The sequence below is a fragment of the Mus caroli genome, unplaced genomic scaffold, assembly GCF_978045245.1.
Source record: "Mus caroli unplaced genomic scaffold, Mus_caroli_1 scaffold_5, whole genome shotgun sequence".
In the NCBI taxonomy this organism is placed as follows: Eukaryota; Metazoa; Chordata; class Mammalia; order Rodentia; family Muridae; genus Mus; species Mus caroli.
This window is the reverse complement of record NW_028227260.1, coordinates 52,003,534-52,024,093: the sequence shown is the minus strand read 5'-3', so window position 1 is coordinate 52,024,093 and position 20,560 is coordinate 52,003,534.

Genomic DNA, 20,560 nt, shown 5'->3' with positions numbered 1-20,560 from the left:
CTTCACCTTCTTTCTACATTGAATGTTGACTTATTTCACTAAAGGATAGTTCTTCAAAACTAATTCTGTGCCTATAGTTTTTGAACTCAAAAGTAATCAATATACCAGAAATATATACTTTGAATAATGTAAGGCAGCTTTTGGTAGTCATATTTTGCGGGGTGCTATATTTTGATCCCTAATAGCCCCTGCACTTTGCAGGGCTTCACTCTGGATTTCTTAAGGCTATTTATCTTTGTGAGAGGGAGATGATCACAAACTGAAGAGGAAATTTGCAGTGGTATTTTTTGTCACATTCTTTCTCAAGTACACTTTATCCATTACAACAGAATTGAGAAATTCCACCTCCAAACATAATATTCTGGATTGCAAATGAATTCATACTAAGAACACATGGAAAACTCATATATAGGAAATGGTTTCTCCTGAATCTTCATCACATCCAGAAAAAACTATTAAAAGTATAATCTATTACTCTAAAACTACTCAGCCTTCACCAAAGTCATTTATTCTCACATTAATTACCTACAACACTTTTCTTCTCTATAATCACAATGAATAAACTCCCTAAACTTAAAGATGTTTTTATTTTCTTTTAGGCCCAAATGCACACAATAAATTTGCATCTTTTTCTCTTATATGTTATCAGCTTATTTTATAAATGTACATTATCCAGTAGAGAGAATTTTTTTCTTTCTTCAAAACTTACATCTTTGACATCCTTTGTTTAAATGTTTCTGAAGGTATATGCAAACATTTCATGAGTTTTATCCTGGGGGTTTATTTAGCTAGGATATGACACTATGTCCCTTTCTGTCTGATAACAATTCTTATAATGTTTATCACATACACAGATGAAGCCAAGGTCAAAGTTATGGACAATCTTTAGACATTTAAGCTGTCATGTACATATCCATGCACGCAAGACTTCATTGGGTGAACTATTAACAAAGGTTTTTAGGCATAGAACACTAAGGAATCTGAAAATTGTATGTCAGAATCTGTCCTATTTTTTGTTTTGTTTTGTTTTGGTTTGGTTTTGTCCTCCTAGATTACTTTTGTCCTTCTAGATCTTTAAGAAAATATGTTTTCTAACAAAGAATATATCTTAATATGCAGTCAACTTGATTTTAAATGTTTAAATATTCAGATATGTGACATGTGGATCTCCATAAAATGATTGAAATCCCACACACTTTAGATTTCCATGCCTGCAATATTAAATACTGATGCATAAGAGACATAAAAATGAAAAAGACAGAAGAATATAAAAACTCTGATAAATTTTTGATGTCCTTTATGTGTAGTAGAAGTATCCTGTTCAAGTTATGGTCGAAATGTCTAAACTATAGATAATGAAGCTAAGACCAAATTTCCCTTGAAATAATGGTATACTCTAGTCAACACAGACTACAACCAGCTCTATACATGACTGAATTGAAATATTTACTCTGCCACTAACTAGGTGTCTGATTTTAATTAATTATAGGGACATTGAAGTTCTATTTTCTCTCTGTACTTTCGTAAAATGAATGCTCTCTCTCTCCCTATAGGAGAGTAATTGATTTTAAGAGTGCTGTTTATAAGTATTAGAAACTTTATTGTTCAGTGTAATTTATGTCACATCTACAAGGTTTTAATTAATTAGAAAGTGAACTCAAGCATCAAGCGACTAATAGGCTGTAATATGCATTCATAATTGGATTGCATGCAAAACTGTAGTATCAGCCATTATACCAATAAACAGTATCTAAATTTCAGCACATGTTTGGAAGCTTGATAATAATTTTGAAAACCATTTGTGAATAAAATGAAGTTGACATTTTATCAAAGAAAACAATTTAAATTTTAAGGAAAAAAAAAAAAACAAATGAAATTGCACTAAATCAAATGCGTGTTTGAGAAGAGTGTTTGATCCAGCATCTGTTTGGCATTTGCTGTTTCTTAATAGGCAAATGGTAAATACTTCTCTTTCCTCTGTTGAGACTTGGTGTTTTCTCCTGGTGAAAGTTGGCACGATACTTACTTATAATTTAAGCCATAAGAGGCAAAGTAAGAGGATTTTTCAATTAAGGGCAGGTTGGTCTATATAGTCCATACAGTGTCAGGACAACCCATATCAGTTACAGAAGCCTGAGGGGTTCCTTTAATCATTAAAGATTTTAATACATCTACTAATCATTATGCATGCAAATACAATAATGAATTACATAATATGATTGGACTTAATTAGGATGATGTAGAGAATAACACAGATGAAACTGGAGCAATTACAAGCAGTGCATCTGTAAAATAGTTCATTGGCAACTACATGCCACAGTTGAGGAAATCTTTCTATGAAATCTCTGGAGAGATGAGGAGCTCAAATTTAAAATTAGTAATTACAGGATTTAGGGTTTCTTTTACTGAGGGTGGGGGGATTTGTAACTTTCTAAAGCAAAGATTATGAGAAATCAAGTAGGTTGTAGGTGAATAGATGATTGGTTGTTTGACATTTTTTAATGTTGTGATAAAATTATTGTGAAAATAAAATTTAAAATGTACAATGATGCCTGCACTGTGAAGGCAACCACTTAAAGAGTTTGAGAAATGAAGGAGTAAAAAATATGCTGCTCTATCATTGATAACATTTATTAAATTAATATTGAGAAAGCATCAAAGTTTGACAAGTTTTCTTCATGAACAATTCTTTTTTTGGAATAAAAAATTTTTTATTAGATATTTTCTTTACATACATTTCAAATGCTATCCTGAAAGTTCCCTATACCTTCCCTCCACCCTGCTCCCCTATCCACCCACTCCCGCTTCTTGGCTCTGACATTCCCCTGTACTGGGGCATATAAAGCTTGCAATACCAAGGGGCCTCTCTTCCCTGTGATGGCCAACTAGGCCATCTTCTGTTACATTTGCAGCTAGAGATATGGACTCTGGGGGTACTGGTTAGTTCATATTGTTGTTCTACCAGAGATCTCTTACTCTGATGAGAATCAAATGTAGGTTTGTTAAAAACAGCAAGGTAATTTTAAAAACTTTGTAAAACATTTGATAATGGAAAAAAGAAGAGGAGAATTTGAAATTGAGAAATAATCAGGTTTTCCCCCTTAGGCAAGTTAATTCTCCTGCAGAGTAATAACATAAGAATTTCAAAACTCAAAGGTTGGTAATAATTTAGAATATCTTGCTCATGTGGTCCCAACTTAACTCCTAATTCTAAATATGCTACGACACTTTAACATTATCAATACTCCTTTAGTAATTTCCTTCAGAATTTGTCCTTTCAAGTCAGTTAACAACATAACTTTTATAATCTTTCTTTTTATATTCTGGTTTATTGGATGTCCTATACAAAATTCATATTCATTAAAAATGAGTTATTCTATGACATTATTATAACAATGAAAATGATTCTGTCAAACATCAGAAACAAAAGAATATCACTTTATGAAGGAGCAGCCACCCATAGTATCTTCACTATTTTCACCACTTTCCTGCAAATTTATTCATCATTTTTCTTTCCTATTACTCTTGGCTGAAATATCTTTTGATTTTTTTTCTCATATACAAATTTTGCCTACATGCTAAGGTTTACTTTAAAGTTCAGCTTCTTTGTAAACCTTGCTGTGACAATGTCAGTCTACATGGCTCATTCTCTGATGTATAAAAATCACATATTCTACAAAATAAACTGACTTATAATCATGTGTTTTGTACACTTTGCTCAGCTTAATTTGTATGTATGACATTTTTAACCATGTGTCTTAGTAACTCTACAGCAATCAGACACAAAATCTTTAGGTCTGTGCTAAGTTCCTATTTCAAATCATTCACTTGATGTTCAGAGCAAAAAGTGGAGAGATATGAGCTTTTTTGTTTGTTTGTTTGTTTTAATAATCTGAAATTTCAACTTGATGATAACTAAAGTGACCTCAAGGATGGGAAACTAGGCATGCCCTTGGAAGAATAACTTGATTAGGTTAACTTAAATGAGAACCCGTGACCATCGTGCACGATTCCATTCCTTGGGTAGTCTGGGATAGGTAAAAAGGAGAAAACTCAGCAAGTAAAATCATGTGTATTTCCTTGCTTCTTGACAGTGGATTCAAGTGTAAAGGGATGCTTTAAGTTTCCCCTGTTAAGAGTTCTCCAAAGTGATGAGTTTTATTCTTGAAATGTGAGCCAATATACATCCTTTTTCCTTAAATAGCTTTTGTACAAGTATCCCAGCAACAAGCACGAGTCAGGCATTTTCTTTCAGGGCAACTAATAACAAACAAAAACAAAAAACAAATAAACAAACAAAATAATAACAACTAAACTAGATATTGGAGAGACTGTATTTTGGAGTTGATTGTTTTTGTGTTTAAATGGGTGAGAAGCCATGCCTTCTGGCGTGGAGCTGGGCATGGAACGAGAGTGCCCAAGTGTGAATTTATTTGTGAATTCATAAAGATTTAATTGTACCTTAATAAACAGAAAGAGGGAATAAGACTAGGTGAAACACATTGGGTTGTAGAAAAGATGACACAGAAAGGCCATTACCCACTCCAGGGGCTCAAACAAACCTGCTGAAGAAGGACACATTATTAATAAGATTGGGAGACTAGAAAACCTTGATTCTTTTTTTGCTAAAGGATGGATGATCGGGACTGCAGTTATGAAGGATTGTTGCATCAGTGGATTTTCATAACATTTGAATTGTTAGGTTTACAGGATTGATAATTGTTTCTATTATAACAGTTAAAGTGTGTATGTGGCAGAGGCGGGGGTTGGTTAGCTTAAACAGAAGAAATAAAGAGGAGTTTAAATCCAGCAACATGGCTGCTCTGGCTAAGGATCATATTAAAAAACCTTCTAGGTCTATGCGATCTTGCTAGAATACAGACATGCCTTTAGTACACACACACACACACACACACACACACACACACACACACACAAACACACACACACACACCCTTAGTACACACCTTTATTCCCAAACAGTGAAAATAAAGTTAGTTTTTAGAAGGAAGTAGCCATGTTTAAATGTCATACTTAATTGAAGAGCAGAGAAAGTGACAAATGAAGAGAACAATATGACAGAATGAGACAGAGATAGGATACCTCAGAAAAGAACAGACAGGAAAGAAAGGCAACTTAAGAGAGAAGGGAGGGAGAGTCAGTTCAGTTTCATAGCATTGAGTTTGGTGCAGTTCTGTTGAGTGAGTACAGTACAGTTAGATTTCTTGCAGTTTAGTGAAGGTCAGAAGAGTCAATTGAAGCCAAAGATCAAGAAGGAGTCTGAAGATTGGAACCAATTGCTAGTTTAAGGCCTACCAGAGCAATTCAGTAAAAAGCTGCGAGAATAGATAAATCAACTTGGAAAGGAGTTTGATCCACAACAGCTTAGTTGACCCATCCAGCTAGAGTTCAGAAAGAACTAGAAAGGGTGAATTTATTCAGCAGTAAGCCGCCCAGTCAACAATTACATCTGTCAAATAAAAGATACCTTTACTAACCCAGAAATCAGTGATTAATTTTTATACCTGAAACAAAATATCAAGTATTTACATATAATGTACCACACAGGTAATTTTCTCTTCCAAAACCATGGAATTTTTAAAAATCATAACTGACAGGGTCCAAAAGACTAAGGACCTATTCTTCCTGGTGGAGACACATCTTTCCTCCAGACAAAAACTCTGCCTGTGGCAGGTATTGTGCTCCAGACCCCTTCTCACACCCAGAGACAGCCTGACTCAAGGAGGTCTGCTATAACCAGGCTCACAAGAGGGACCAGTTCCAGTCAGAGATAGCAAGGCCAGTTAACACCAGAGCTAAGCAGAAGGTTAGAGGAATGTGCAAAAGCATAAGCAACAGAAACCAATGCCAGTTAGGGTAATCAGTATTCATAATACTGCAAGCCTTAAAAACCTACAAAAGCAAGATTCTGACCTAAAGTCCCATCTCATGAAAATGATAAAGGTCATTATGGAGGATACAAATAACTCCCTTAAAGAAATAAAGGAGAACACAGATGAACAGGTAGAAGTCCTTAAAGAGAAACATAATTCCATTAAAGAAATATAGGAAACAATAAAACCAGTGAAGGAATCAAACAAAACATTTTAGAATCAAAACATGGAAATAGAAACAATAAAGAAATCATAAAGGGAGTCAATTCTAAAGATGGAAAACCTAGGAAAGAGATCATAAGTTTCAGATGTAAGCATCACTAACAGAATACAAGAGATAGAAGAGAGAATCTCAGGTATAGAAGATACAATAGAAGATATTGGCACAACAGTCAAAGAAAATACAAAGTGCAAAAAGCTACTAATCCAAAATGTCCAGGAAATTCAAGACACAATGAAAAGATCAAACCTAAGAATAATTGGACTAGAAGAGGGTGAAGATTCCCAACTCAAATAGCCAAAACATACCTTTCACAAAATTATAGAAGAAAACTTCCTTAACCTAAAAAAAGAGATGGGCAAAAAAATACACGAAGTCTACAAAACATCAAATAGATTGGACCAGAAAAGAAACTCTTACCATCAATGAATAATCAAAAGATTAAACATATAATAAAGAAAGAATATTGAATGCAGTAAGGAAAAAGGGCCAAGTAACATATAAAGGCAGAACTATCAGGATTACACCAGAATTTTCAACAGAGACACTAAAAGCCAGAACATCTTGGATAAATATGCTGAGCCTAAGAGAATACAAATGCCAGCCTAGGATACTATAGCCAGCAAAACTTGCATTTACCATTGATGGAGAAAGCAAGCTATTCTATGACAAAACCAAATTTAAACAATATATTTTCACTACCCAGCCCCTCAAAGGAAAATAGAAGAAAAATTTCAACACAAGGATGGAAATTATGCCAACAAAAACCCAAGACATTAATCATCTCACAAAACCCACAAAAGAAGAGAATTATATGTAATACCGCCTCTAAGAACAACAACAACAAAATAACAGGAATCAACAATCATTGGTCTTTAATATCTCTCAACATCAATGGACTCAGTTCCCCAATAAAAAGACATAGGTTAGAAGACTGGATAAATAAACAGGACCCAGCATTTTGCTGCTTAAAAGAAATACACCTCAGTGACAATGACAAACACTACCTCAGAATAAAGGCTGGAAAAATTTCTATGCAAATGTTCTCAAGAAACAAGCTGGTGTAGCCATTTCAATACCCAATAAAATAGACATTCAACCAAAAGTTATCAAAAGAGATGGAGAAGGACACTTCATAGTCATCATCCACCAAGATGACATCTAAATTCTGAACAAGTATGCCCCCCAAAAGAGTGATGCCTTAACTTCTTACATTCCAATTTGTATCCTTTAACATCCCTTTGTTTTATTATTACTTTAGATAGAACTTTGAGTACTATATTGAGTAAATGCAGAGAAAGTGGGCAGCCTCATCTTGTCCATGATTTTAAAGGGATTGCTTCAAATTATTCTCCATATAATTTGATGTTGTCTGATGGATTGTTATGAATTGCTTATTTTATTTCATTTCATTTCATTTTTATTTCACTCTTTACACTCCATAATCCATTCCCTGGCCGCCCCCCCACCACCCTCTGACTACTCCATATCCCAGACCTCCTCCTCACCCTGCCCCATCTCCAGGTGAATGCCCCCACCCCTCCACTGGTACATCATCTCTGAATGAACATAGACCCAGAAGGGCTCTACTGTGTGAGTGTTGGGGGCTTAATCTCAGTTGGTGTATGCTGCCTGTTTTGTGGTCCAATGTTTGAGAGATCTCGGACTTAGTACTACCTGTGAACTCAGCTATACCACTCCTAGGTATATACCCAGAAGATGCTCCAACCTATAATAAGGACACATGATCCACTATGTTCATAGCAGCCTTATTTATAATATCCAGAAGCTGGAAACAAATCTTATGCTCCTCAAAGGAAGAATGGATACAGAAAATGTGGTACATTTACTCAAAGGGATACTATTTAGCTATTAGTAATGACATCATGAGTTTTGCAGGCAAATGGGTAGAACTAGAAAATATCATCCTGACTGAAGTAACTCAGACCCAAAATGACACACATGGTATGTACTTACTGCTAAGTGGATATTAGTCCAAATGCTCAGAGCTCCCACACTACCAATCACAGACCATATAAAGCTTAACAAGAAACAAAGTTAAAGTGTGGATGCTTCAATCTCATTTAGTAGGTGTAACAAAATTATCAAGGTATGCAGAGGGAAGGAGGAAAAGACCTGGGTGAGGGATGGGAGAGGAGGTAAAAGGAGGGGTGGTCAGGATCAGGTATGGGAAGAGACAAGAGGGAAGTCAGATGGGCCAGGAGAATCAATAGAAATATGTAGAAGGGGGAACCACTGGGAAGTCCCAGAAGTCAGGGATATGAGAAGGCTCTCAGGACCCAATAGGGATGATATTAGCCAAAATACTCAACAGTGGAAAGATAGAACCACATGACACCCAGTGAACGGGGGCCATCCATTCATCTCAAAATTGTTAACCCAGAATTGTTCCTGTCTAAAGGAAACACAGGGGGAAAAATGGAGCAGAGTCTGAAGGAAAGGGCACTCAGAGACTGCCCCATTTTCGGATCCATCACATCTGCAGAAACCAAATCCTGACACTATTGCTGATTCCAATAATTTCTTGCAGACACGAGCCTGATAGGTTGTGAGGCTATGCCAGCACCTAAGACAGATGCAAATACTCACAGCCGACCATTGGACCAAGACCAGCGTTCCCCAAGAAAGAGTTATGGGAAGGCCTGAAGGAGATGAAGGGGATTGCAACCCCTTAGGAAGAAAAACAATTTCAACTAACAGGACCCCATAGAGATCCCAGGACCAAACCAGCAACCATGAGTGGGTCTATGGTTCCCACTACATATGTAGCAGATGATCGCCTTACTTTGCATTAATGGGAGGAAAGGCAGCTGGTCCTGTGGAGGTTTGTTTTCACAGTGAAAGGGGATGCTAGAAGGGTGAGGAGTACCTTAGAGGTAAAGGGGATGTGCGATTGTTTTGGAGTGTGCAGAGGGGAGAATGAGAAGGGGAACAACATGTGAACTGTTAATAAATTAATAATAGTAATAATAATAATAATAGATTTCAAAATCCATTTTTGTGTATTGGCTTGACTTCTTTATTTATGTAATATATTTGTCTTTGTCATATTTGAGTTGTTTTACCATAGGTATAATTATTCTGCTAAGTACGTTGAGAGTTCTATTTCTTTTTTGGTAGGGACCATTGCTATGCCATTTTTTATTTTTACATACTGTTTTTATGTCTATGTTGGTATTTAAAAATCTGGAGTTACATTATTAGTTCAGTTTCTCTTCCCTTTTTCTTTCAGCACTGTGTTTACAATGTTCATCAGGGGTAAATTCATAGACATATTGGGATACCAATATATTTTGTTTTTCTGGTATATGATAGGTACTACAATGTCTTTCCCCCATTTTCTGTTTGTTGGCTATAGTTAGTACTTTCAGAGCCTTGGCCAAGAAGTTTGAAATTCAGTTCCATTTGCAGTGAAGACTGGTTCTTCATAATAAGTTCATGTAGGTCAATGGCACCATCCCTATCAAATAGTTTCTCTGGGTGTGGTGATTCCTGAAGGGAGAGAGTTTTTTGGTTACCTAGGGACAAGTAGTAGTAGCTCGAAATTCACTCCTGGAATGCATATTGAAAACATATTAGGGATGGAGGAGGGCTGTCCGGATGTCATAGGTTCCTGCGAAGTTGCAGAGATGACCACTATATAAAGAACTTATGAAGGATTATAAAAGTAGCCTACCTGTCACTTAATGCTAAGTTGTTGAGTGACAGTGTCTTTAGTAAGTAAATATCTATGACTTGTCCCATAAGGAGGTGAAGGGCCAGGAGGAGTAGTAATCCTCAATGGTCAGCAGAATGCATGGGTGCTATATAGGGGAGTACACGTATATTATTACACTATTTAAAACCTAGGGTATACAGTTATAGTGCAAGAATATGTTTTAAATTTTATTTTAAATTTCAATTATGTGTGTGCATGTGTGTATTTGTATGCTTTGGTCAGTTTGTGGATTTGTGTATATGAGTGTAGGATCAAAGGATCCTGGAATATTCTATCTGATTCACTGAAATTGGAGTTACTGGCAGTGGTAAGAAGCCTATTATGAGTGCATTCCAATAGCTAGTGTCATCTGTAAGAATAATACATAGTCCTAACTACTGAGACATCTCTCTAGCTACCACACATTTTTTTTTTTTCAAATTTACACGTTCTGAAAGTCTGATGAGTGTTGCTGGGATTTAGAACAAGAGTATCTTTCTACCAATCTATCATCATCATCCATTTTTTTTTCTGTTGCTAGAATAAAACATCATGATCTTAAGCAACTTGAGTAGAAATGGATTTATTTGGCTTACATATCCTAATTACACACCATTCTGAAGAGAATTCATGGCAACAAAGGAGACAACGATCAGAAATGTAGAAGTGATTTCTAGAGAACTAATGTAGAAACAATGAATTAGGTAAGAAAGGTGAGGCCGTAATACGATGTAATCTTAAGCTAGTGATTGCTGTGGGCTAACAGACCATATCAAGTTAGGGATGTCTGAAAAACTGAGTAGATTGAATCTAAAAATGTTCTACCTGAAAGATAAGACAGAGTACTTATCTTGTATGTACAACTTAATAGGGTTCTCTGGGCCTCCCATATACTAGCTTTTGTTGAAACCCCACAGCAGAGTTTAAGAAATACAAGACTTAGACAATAAGAGATGCTATCCACTGACACTTGGATAAAACTGGTTTATCTAAGGACTAAGTCTTGAAAAGGCAAGCAGAGAGTATCTGAGCAAAGAAATACTTTTATGATATTTCTCATACTTCCACCAATGGCATATAAAATTTAGTCATCTGACAGTTTGTATCGTTAAAACGACATTTGTACCTTTGATAGCTAAGTGGTCCTGTATTTACATATTGACTTCTGAGAGTGCTTGTTGCCTGCAATGGTTACATTTAGGTGTTAATAGGAGTAAGGGTTTGCTTGATAATTGTTAAAGCATTTGTACTATATGTGTAGGTTTGTTTTGTTTTGTATGGGAGAAAGTTAAGTGCACAGAACACATGTGAATGTGAGAGGACAATCTTAGGAGTCTCTTTTCGCTTTCTAGTTTTATCTTGTGTATTGAACATATGACTTCAGACTATGCTGCAAATGTTTTTACTCACTAAGCCAAGTTGTTGGTCCTTGAGTATCATTTTTGATATGGTCTGAATGTGTTACAAATGAGTGGGCCCAGGTGTTAACATTATTCTGAGAGCTGTGAAACTCTTAAAAACTGGGGCCTCTCTAGCAGAGGATGGTTGCTAGGAGTGGGGCTTTGAAATTTTAACCCAATTTTACTTTTTATTGTTTCCCATTTCCTGGTCTACCTACACTTGAGGAGCTGCAGACTCTGCCTGCAATGCTTCTTCATACCCTCTGAGACTAGGAGCCAAAGGAAAAATTTTCTTCTGTAGGAAGTTTTCATCAAGAACTTTATCAAGATAATAAGAAAAGTAGATAATAAGAAAAGTAAAAAACATGCTGCTTCTAGAAGATGGTATTTGAATCTGTGTATTAAGCGGGTAAGAGCCACCTTCTTCCAAAATAGAGTGTAACTATGGATGTAGATGAAGTGATAATTGAAAGGACAGAGGAAAGTAATCCATTTTCTCTATCTTCTGTAGCTTTGATAAAATTCCTCTGCTACTGACATAAAAATTTCAGGTTGGGGCCTTTGGGGGTTGAAGATTTATCTCAATGTTCACTTGGTTCTTGGTATTTAAGCCTCATATCAAGAATGTACCAGGCAAAGACTGAATGATTTTACTAGTATCCCTGGATATTCAGGTAGTGGATGGTCTGCCAAAGAAAATTTAAACCTCTTCAAGCACATAAGCCTACTCTCCTAATAGAGCATATATATTATCTATCATGCACCTATATCTCTCTCTTCTATTCATGTACAAATCTCTACAAATACGTCCAAGTAATGATTGATCTATCTATTGATTAATCTGTCTGCCTGTGTGCCTAGTTGTCTTTCTCTTTTATCCATGATCTCTGACTTGTTTTCAGTAACAGTGTCAATGATCCAAATAGACACATGTCTACAATTTTATGTAAGAAAGTGTCAAGTGAACTAAAATGGTAGAGCTGTGATTTCATATCTGTAGAATCTGTGACTTATCAGTACCTGTACATATGACAAAACCTTTTATTTTCTACTACTAAGATGACAAGAATGTGAGAAAAAACTTTTGTCCTCATCAACTTGTAATTCTAATAAACTTCAAACAAAAACAGATATTTCTATAAGCAAACAAACAAACAAAAAAACTCTAATGTTGAGTGAGTTCACATCACCTTAAAACAATGTACACAGTACGCAGATATCTTGTACTTTTGAAACATATTTGGAAATGCAATTTGTTAATTTGGAACTTTGGAACAAGTATATAAATCAGTGTTCCATGCCTTCAAAGAATGGTTAGATGAAACCAACAAAAAGATTTTTTATTTGAAGTCTTCTATATATCAGCATTGCAGAAAATTAATCTCAAGCTATAAATTTAATTATGTGCTTCATTGTATGCATGAAGTAGAAGGAACATATGAAATTATTTTAGAAATATAAATATGCTTGATAAAGCACTTTAGTAGTGATAATTATGTATATTCTGCAGATATATATCAAGTATGAAGGCTCAAATTGAGGTATTGAAAAATTTTTAGCCTTATTTTTGTCTTACTAGTTATTCATCCTTACCACAAGGTTTCCAACAGAGCTCTGAAAGGGAGGGTTAAATAAAAATTAAAATAAAAGCACATCTTTATTATTAGCTGATTGCGTGCCTAATATCTTCTGTAAATACATAAGGCATTATTAGAACACAACATTTAATGTTGAGTAGAGAAGGAGAAAATGATTTCCTCTGAAGCTAAATCTTGATGCACTATCTTGTGGATTTCTGATGCACCTAAACATGCAGTACTGTATAAGACTCAGTAGAAAAATTATAAATATTAATGGAAGAACAAATAATTTGAAACAGAATACAAAGTATAGATGAACAGTATGGGAGAGAGTTTTTTCTTTTTTTCTTTTTTGAATGTGTATTATATTTTATTCACATGCCTTCTTTTTTTCAATATACCTCTTTAAATTTTTCTTTTTAAAAATTGGATATTTTATTTATTTACATTTCAAATATTATCCCCTTTCCAGGTTTCCCCTCTGCAAACCCCCTATCCCATCCTCCTTTACCCTACTTCAATGAGGGTGCTCCCCCAGCCACCTACCCACACTTGCCTCACTGCCCTAGCTTTTCTCTACACTGGATCATCAAGCTTTTACAGGACCTCCTCTCCTCCCATTGATAAGGCCCCTTCAACTCCTTCAGTCCTTCCCCTAAGTCCATCATTGGGGTTCCTGTGCTCAGTCCAATGGTTGACTACACGTATCTGTGTCTGTATTGCTCACGATCTTGCAGAGCCTCACAGGAGAGTGGTGTATCAGACTACTGTCAGAAAGTACTTCTTGGCATCTGCAACAGTGTCTTGGTTTGGTATCTGTATATGGGATGTATCTTCAGGTGGGACAGTCTCTGGATAGCCTTTCCTTCAGTGTCTGCCCCACCCTTCATCCCTGTATTTACTTTAGACAGGAGCAATCCTGGGTTAAAATTTTGGAGAAGTGGGTTGAGTAGGCCCATCCCTCAAATGGGGGGGGGGCATGCCTAACCTCTGCATATGGTCTTGACAGGTTCTCCAACCCCTTTGTGGGATTTTTAAGCTAATGTGATCCCTGTAGAATCCTGTGAGGCTCTTGCTTTCCTGGCATCTGGGACTTTCTGGTTACTACCCCCAGTTCCCCATCTCCCATTGCAACACACCTCTGTTCAATTTCCTGTCCATCTGTACATCTCCTCCATCTCCTCTCATACGAGATTCTTCCCGTCTTTTTCGCCTCCCCATCTTCCCAAATTCCTCCCACACTTTACTTCCCTTGATTATTTTGTTCCCTCTTCTAAGTAGGACTGAAGTATCCACTCTTTAGACTTCCTTCCTTTTGAGCTTCATGTGGTCAGTGAGTTGTATCGTGGGTATTCTACGCTCTTTGCCTAATATCCACTATCACTGAGTACATACATATCATTTGTCCATTTGCAGAAATATTTGCTGACACCTTTTCATTTATGTAAACACTGGTTAAATTAACACTGGTAATTTTACATTATTTACAGATTCTCCTACATTTACTTACACTTTCTACATTGTTATTCTTGTGTAGATAAAAATAGATCTCATTTCTGTTTCCTGTTTCTGACATATGACTACTAAAGATATCTGTGCTTAATTTCCAAATTCTTGCTTACCAACAAAAATCTGTTGATTATGTTCTTTCTCAAAGGGAATTTGATCTGAATCATTTATTCTTCTTTATTTCTGTATTATTTTAATACTTCCATCAATTCAATGGCTACCCTTTAATTTTACCATGTATACTTTTGATTTGAAAATATTTAAATTTAACTAAAAGTAATAGATTATTATTTTCCTTTGTTGAGGTTTATTTTAATATGAAATTGATCCTTTTGTCATTTCTCTTTTTCCTCATCAAGGACTCTTCTCTTGGAAACACGTGAAGACTACTACAGAGTACCACAACCAATCAAAGTGCAGAGTTGTGGAACCCAATCTTATTAGATACTTCTAGAATACACAATGGCAGGAAATATGTAAATTTAAGAGTTATTCAACTTTTCTTGTTATTCTGGCTAAGAAAATTCAAGACAAACAAATGATAAAAATGACAAAGGGGATTTTCAACTTAGCTTTCTAATAAATTTCAAAATTAAGCTAACTTTCCAAAAATGATCACACACTCACGATTGTTTACTTCTTCCTCACCATTTCTATCACTAATACATGAAAAATATTGCGGAATATCAACTCCTACATTTACTATATTTCAAACATGTTTCTTACATAAGACCAATAGATATAAAGTACACAGAGTGTAAAATTGTCCTAGCAGAAAGGAATACTGTAAATTCAGGTATATGTGTTTTTATCTTCTGTGCTATATATGTTTGTGAAAAATCGAATTCTTTTTTCTCTAGGCTACTTACCTTGGGACACTTAATCTCATTTTTTTCTGCTTTCTACTTTTCTCATTTCATTTTTCCCTGACTGCCAAATTTAGAGGATTTCAAAAAAAATTATGCTACTGACTATAGATAGATTTACTGAGAAAGTTCCCCTGACTAAATTCTCATCTTTCCCCTGTTCTCCTTTACATCAAAGGATAAAGCAATGGAATTTTTTTTTTTTTGGCTGAAAAATCCTCTTTAGTTTATCCAGCTGCTAAATAATTTACCACTTTGGTTTCTGTATAAAATCTTTTGATAGAAATGAAAGCCTCAGCAACAACGTGTGATTACATTCTATAGCTCAAATGATCACTGGTCAGAGATGTAACATGAGAGTGATTTTGTGGAAATCACCTTGTGAAGACAGATGGATAGTATATGAAGAATCCTATTAAGTGTGGTTTGTTGTAGCAAAAAGAAAAGCATACTATGGGTCACATCATGATCCATAACAATTTACTAGTCACTGGCAAAACATGATAGCATACAGCAGGTTTCTTCCTTCAGTGTCAATATAAAAACAAAACAAAAAAACAAAAACAAAAACAAAAACAAAAAAAATTCCCATTCCACACATCTAATCCTCCTTGGATTAGACAGCAAATGCCAATGAATTTACATATACATCAGTCATTACTTATCTATATTATTCTTTGATTAAAAATTATTGCTATATTTTCTTCTAAATATTATTTATTAGTCTTTTAGGCATTCTATAAATAAAAGAGTGACCATGGAGCGAAAAGCATGGATTATCTGATTGAATTTTGTATTTTTTTCATTTTTGTGCCAAAATATTTTTTACCTCTCTGCTTTAATCATTATTGTTACACACACACACACATACACACACAAAACCATGCACACAATCATGCACACACATTTATAAATGCAATCTTATAAGTATGTTTAATGTTGATCATATGTGTTTAGGGCTGAGATCTTAGGGTTAAATAACCTACTAGGAGATCTGTCCCTAGGGAAGATTGATTCTCATTTTTAGCAACCATTTACTTCTTGGAGCTCTTCATCTAGGGATGAAACCTTGTGAGATTTCCTTCATCTGTGCTGACATGGTAATAGGTGTTATCCTTTTGCAGGAATTGTTTAGGTGATTATTTTTTGATATTTCATGGGTTCTGATTCCTGTCATATGTAGAAGACATAGCCCATGTCCCAACTTGGTTTTCTAGCTTTTACAATCTTTCTTCGTCTTTGATGTTCCTTGAGCCTTAAGTGAGTTGCTCCTTAATAAAATTTTCTCTGAATATTATATTTTTGATACTTTGTCTCTATGTCAATCAATAATATCTATTGAATGTATGTGCCCTCATTTGAAAGCTTTAAATCATTAATAACTGTTTTTTTTTTTTTTAAGGCTCTATGCCCCAATGTAGGGGAATGCCAGGACAGGGAAGGGGGAGTGGGTAGGTTAGTGAACAGGGGGAAAGGAGTTGGGATAGGGAGGTGTTGGAGAGGAAACTAGGAAAGGGAATAAAATTTGAAATGTAAATAAAATATCTAATAAAAATAAATTTTCTAAAAACAGTTCCTAAATGTGAAGAATTTTAATTTGTTGATATATAAGAGCATAAATATAATGCAGTCACAGCTTATACCAAAATTAACATGAAAAACTATTTTCCATATTTGTGGAAAACAGTAAAATGTAGAATACAGGAATATAGAGTAAAGAAAGCAAACCTTTGAGGTAATAGGATGTACATAAAGATTTAATGTGCAGGTGGTGGACTAACACATATCTTAATTTATAACAAATAAATGGTAGGTAGTGAAAACAAAAAATATAAACCATACACATGTATGTCAATCAATAATATCTCTTGAATGTCTATGTCCTCATTTGAAAATTTAAATCACTAATAACTTTTTTAAAGGCTCTATGCCCCAGTATAGGGGAATGCCAGGACAGGAAAGGGGGTGTGGGTAGGTTAGTGAGCAGGGCAAAGGGGGTTGGGATAGGGAGGTGTTGGAGAGGAAACTCGGAAAGGGGATAAAATTATATGTTATAACATCCTCTTGGTTCATTTTCCAACTAAGAAACTATTTAAATATTTTGAGCATAGTCATAACATGATTTTGAATATGTGGACTATTTGATGTTATCCCAAATTTAATCTTCCTGTCTCAACTTTCAATGCTTAGATTTCAGGTGTAAACTACCACAGTCTGCTTAACTTTTATATCTGTAAGACTATTCCAGCTACTGAAATAGGCAATTTTGGCTATTTTATGGGACAACCAAATTTGATGATGTACTAGTTATAGATGTGAACAAGAAGAAATTTGTATCCATGCTATTGGTTGCAATAACAAAATTCTTTAGCAATGTTTTTTAAAAGGGGTAGGGGACATCAGATGTCTATACACACACACACACACACACACACAAAAACAAACAAAAAAACCATGCAATGCTATTTGCTGTCTTGCCTACTTCTCCATGTCATTTATCATTTGTGCACATGCTGGCCCAATTTCAAAGTTCAGCAGCAATGTATCTTTATTTTATTTTTAGCATTGTTTTTGGACACTAAATTGCAATCTGTTCTTACACAAAGAAAGCAGAAAATTCTAAGAATTTAATGTCACTGTCACAAGAGCAATTGTCAAACTGTCATAAATGTTGATAGATGAATATCTGAACTTTGTTCAACTTCTTCTGTGGAACAAAATAAGGTAAGAATTCCATAGTGTTCTCATAGTGTTCTATATAGGATTAAGTATCTCACACATTCCTAGTAGTAAGAAGATCACCTTTATTACATTAATTGAGGAGGGAATTGTTGCTCACTGAGTATTGACCATTTCTATGCTCTTATCTTGGCCTATGTCATACGTAAAGAAAATGAGATAAATAGCAGCATGCATGAGTCATTCTGTACTTTCTGATTAAGAATGGCACATGCCAGCTTCTTCAAGATTCACCTGCCTTGACTTTTCATCATGACCAACTGAATCTTGAATTGTGAGCCAAAATAAACTGTCCTTATATTGCTTTTTCTTTCCAGAGCATTTTATCACAGCAACAAAAGAGTAACTAGTCCTGATCCTTTCTTCTGGGGCAGACTACTAGCTAGTATACTCCCCTGGAGACACCATATCCTGAGCCAGCTCAGAAGATCCGCTGCACTCAGAGCAGTTGGTAAGAACACTCCACAAGTCCCACAGCTGCCACTCAGAGCCCAGTGTCCTCAGTACCCATGACCACCCAACAACCACCCCCCCAAACTCCCCGACCCCTGCCAGATATCCCTCCCCTTCTGCCTGGTCCTTTATGCTGGGGGAGAGGGCTATCTAATCTGTTCCCCTGGATACACAATGTCCTGAAACACCCCAGAAGACCCACTGCACTCAGAGCAGTTGGGTATCTGACACCATAGCCTGAGGCTCCCCAGGAAATCTGCTGCCCATAGGCCAACTGACACTACAGACTGAGACATCCAAGGAGATCTTCTGCACACAGGACAACTGACATCCCAGGAGATTTGCAACACACAAAGCAACTGAACAACTGATCTCCAGCTTGTCTGCTCCCCTGAAGACACCACAGCTTGAAGGCATCCCAGGAGCTCCTCTGTACACAGGGCATCTGGGCAACAGACACGAAAGTCTGAAGACCTCTTGGGGGCTCTGTGGCATGCAGAGCAACTGACCCAACAGACTGAAAGCCTCCCTAGAATTCTGCTGCAAACAGGCAAACAGAAACCACAGTCACTAGACCCCACCACTACCCGGAGAACATCTTCACATAGGACAACAGCCTGACTGTTCCTCTGAAGACACAACAGTCAGAAGGTCTCCCAGGATATCTATTGCAGCAAGAGTAGCAGATCAGCAGCTTTTTGCACTTCTGATGAGCCCCCAGTTTGAAGACCCCACAGATGGTCTGCCACAATCAGGGCCAACGGCCTACCAGGAGACCTGAAGCAACACAGTGACAAAAGAGGCAGACTCCATACAGTCACCCAGAACAACAAATACCAGGGATATCCAAATGGCAAGTACAAGAATGTAAGAAATAGAAGCCAATATACATGCACCTCATCATCAGAACCCAGTTCTCCCACCACAGCAAGTCCTGAATACACCAACACCCCTGAAAATCAGGAATCTGTCCTAAAATCCTATCTCATGAAGATAATAGAGTCCTTTACAGATGATAAAAATAACGCACTGAAAAACCAACAGGATAATACAATCAAATAGCTGAAGGTATTGAATAAAGCAGTCCAAGACCTAAAAATAGATGTAGAAACAATAAAGAAAAGAAAAATGGAGGCAAACCTGGAAAGAAAAATCTAAGAAAGAGGTCAGGAATTACAGATGTAAGTATTATCAACAAAATGCAAGAGATAGAAGAGAGAATCTCAGGTGTAGAAGATATGGTAGAACAAATTGACACAACTGTCAAAGAAAATTCAAAACATTAAAAAAAAAAAACCCTCCTAACCCAAAGCATCCAGGAAATTCAGGACACAATGATAAGACCAAATAGAAGAATAACCCAGAATAGTGAAAACAATACTTAACAATAAAAGAATGGCTGGGGGAAATCACCATCCCTGATCTCAAGCTTTACTACAGAGCAATAGTGATAAAAATTGCATGGTATTGGTACAGAGACAGAAAGGTTAATCAGTGGAATAGAATTGAAGACCCAGAAATAAAACCACTTATTTCCGGTCACTTGATCTTTGATAAAGAAGCCAACCATATAAAATGGGGGAAAAAAGCATCGTCAACAAATGGTGTTGGTCTAACTGGCTGTTGATGTGTAGAAAAATAAAAATAGACCCATATTTGTCACCTGGCACAAAGCTCAAGTCCAAGTGGGTCAAAGACATCAACATAAAACTTGATACACTGAATCTATGAGAAGAGAAAGTGGGAAAGATCATTGAAATCATTGACACAGGGGGGAATTTCCTAAACAGAACGCCAATGCAACATGCTCAAAGACCAAGAATTGATAAATGGGAACTCATGAAACTGGAATGCTTCTGTGAGGGGAAATATATAGCCAATAAGACAAATCGGTAAACTATAGATTGGGGGAAAAATCTTCATTAATTAAAATCAAAAATATATAATCACTCTAGAAGCTAACCACACACACACACACACACGCACACACACGCACACATGCACAAAGACCCAAACCAACCAACCAACCAACCAAACAAACAAACAAGCAAAAACAACCCAATCGAAAAAATGAGGTATAGAACTAAACAGAGAATTCACAACAGAGAAGTCTCGAATGGCTGAGAAACACCTAAAGAAATGTTCAAATTTCTTAGAGTTCAGATAAATGCAAATCAAAAC